Source organism: Mizuhopecten yessoensis, unplaced genomic scaffold (assembly GCF_002113885.1).
Source record: "Mizuhopecten yessoensis strain PY_sf001 unplaced genomic scaffold, ASM211388v2 scaffold2389, whole genome shotgun sequence".
Lineage (NCBI taxonomy): Eukaryota > Metazoa > Mollusca > Bivalvia > Pectinida > Pectinidae > Mizuhopecten > Mizuhopecten yessoensis.
The window spans coordinates 62,297-65,241 of record NW_018404522.1 but is presented as its reverse complement, the minus strand read 5'-3'; positions in this window follow the sequence as shown (position 1 = coordinate 65,241).

Below are 2,945 nucleotides of genomic sequence, written 5' to 3'. Positions count from 1 at the left end.
TGTTATAGGACCACACTGTCTATAGTCGTGTCTGTTATAGGACCACACTGTCTATAGTCGTGTCTGTTATAGGACCACACTGTCTATAGTCGTGTCTGTTATAGGACCACACTGTCTATAGTCGTGTCTGTTATAGGACCACACTGTCTATAGTCGTGTCTGTTATAGGACCACACTGTCTATAGTCGTGTCTGTTATAGGACCACACTGTCTATAGTCGTGTCTGTTATAGGACCACACTGTCTATAGTCGTGTCTGTTATAGGACCACACTGTCTATAGTCGTGTCTGTTATAGGACCACACTGTCTATAGTCGTGTCTGTTATAGGACCACACTGTCTATAGTCGTGTCTGTTATAGGACCACACTGTCTATAGTCGTGTCTGTTATAGGACCACACTGTCTATAGTCGTGTCTGTTATAGGACCACACTGTCTATAGTCGTGTCTGTTATAGGACCACACTGTCTATAGTCGTGTCTGTTATAGGACCACACTGTCTATAGTCGTGTCTGTTATAGGACCACACTGTCTATAGTCGTGTCTGTTATAGGACCACACTGTCTATAGTCGTGTCTGTTATAGGACCACACTGTCTATAGTCGTGTCTGTTATAGGACCACACTGTCTATAGTCGTGTCTGTTATAGGACCACACTGTCTATAGTCGTGTCTGTTATAGGACCACACTGTCTATAGTCGTGTCTGTTATAGGACCACACTGTCTATAGTCGTGTCTGTTATAGGACCACACTGTCTATAGTCGTGTCTGTTATAGGACCACACTGTCTATAGTCGTGTCTGTTATAGGACCACACTGTCTATAGTCGTGTCTGTTATAGGACCACACTGTCTATAGTCGTGTCTGTTATAGGACCACACTGTCTATAGTCGTATTTGTTATAGGACCACACTGTCTATAGTCGTGTCTGTTATAGGACCACATTGTCTATAGTCGTGTCTGTTATAGGACCACACTGTCAATAGTCGTATCTGTGACTGTTGTTATTTCTGCGTTATGATATATCCGCGATGAAATGATGCCCAGGTCATATTTACTTGCTCAACACAATTACCGTTATAATGTTTGTAAAGAAACTGTCGAAGAAGTGAGCTGATAACATCAATATTAACGACCAGTTTTCCACTTTCCACATGTTTGATGAATTATTCATTCTGCATTGGTCAGATTGTATTATACTTTACCAGCATTGTCATAGCAAACGTACCACCAGGGACCAGGTTGAGTTTGTGGCCACATATTGCGGTAAATCTGTACTCCCGTCCCGAGGTTAATACATCACGACGGGGCTGTAGTCGGGCGATTATACGGTTTGTTTAGACCTTCCTCATAGCAGAGGCTCCTTCTTGGTGATTGTAAAGGAACCACGAATCTATAGCAATGATGTACTAAGGATCACAGTAAACGTGTCCAACATCTGGTTATTGTGACAGTTACCCACATAACAACGCAAACTACGCGGACTGTCAATCAAGAGAGTATCTCAGGCAGTCATCGTGAAAGTCAGAAAGGTTTACATGGCCACGAAATGCGAGTCAATCGGGAATTTATATCGTACTAACTGTTATTTGTCCTCAACAGCAGTGTGATCGTAAACATGTACTGATCATACAACTAGTGTCGCCGGAACAACCAACCAGAACCGAGAAAGGCTTGAAACCTTACAAATAAAGCACCCGTATTTGCCTTGTGATGTACAAAATTGCAAATATTAAAATGTTATATTTTCCGTAAAAAAACAACTAACTGTCAGCCTGGCAAAAACGTAGCAGACCACCGACTCGGCTGGAGAAAATGTCACTTTAGCTCATTCGGTAGAGCGTAAGACTAGCAAGCCAGAGGTCTCGGGTTCGACTCCTGTCGGAGGCATTGAAAAAATAATGACATTTGTTACATTGGCGCCCACGTAGGGACACGTGAGATTTGACAAAAGTACTCAGCGGTACTTGCAAAGGAATCGCTATGACCTGGAAAAATCGGAACGAGTTCTTTACTGGAGTGGGAATATGTCACCCTGGCAAAATACAAGCCGCTTCCTACCGACTCGGCTAGGGAGAATATATGTTCAGCTCATTCGGTAGAGCGTAATACTAGTAAGCCAGAGATCCCGGGTTCGACTCCTAGTGGAGGCATTGGAATATATTGACCTGTGCTGCATAACCAATCGATGAAGTACCGGTAACCTATTTAGATACACATTAATTCTGTTTATTTTCGTGTTTGGTGTGAGCTTTGCCATTTTGCAATTACTCAAATGCAAGGGGTCATTGTCCGGAATATGTTAGCCTATCAGAAAGTTGAGAATCGTGGAAGTACCAGGTTTCTAACTAAATATTTGATTATTCCTCTCATGTTGGAACTAATCTCAACACATTCAACATGTAACTGCATACTAAAATGTATCAATAATTAAATGGAAGCTATTACACTGGCCAGAAAATAATGCATGAATGGCAAAGTTACATGTTTTATCACATACATGTGTCAGTGTGTGTCATGGAAGTCATTCCCTACATGACTACCGTGTAGAAGTGACATTGTTTCTGGCTATATTGGCGACCGATTCAATCACCAAGGGACATGCAACATATCATGTAAAATTCATCAGTGTTATTGACTATATTACGATTACTTTTAATAATAACTTTCCATTGCTACTGGATTGAGGGTGTTTACTGATATCCGATATCACGGTGTATCAGCAGCTAGCTTGCTTGTAACGGTTGGTTGTGGGCCCATTGTTTAACCTCCATCACAATAGGTATGGGAACCAATGCATTTAGTTGTGATGAGTACAGGGCCTAAGAACCAATTAGAAAATGTATGTTTGGACCTTCCCTGGCGAGCCGGAAGTATTATCAGACGTTCTAGGGACTTAACTTTACACATCAGGATAGGTCCAAGCACACACCCTGTAATGATACA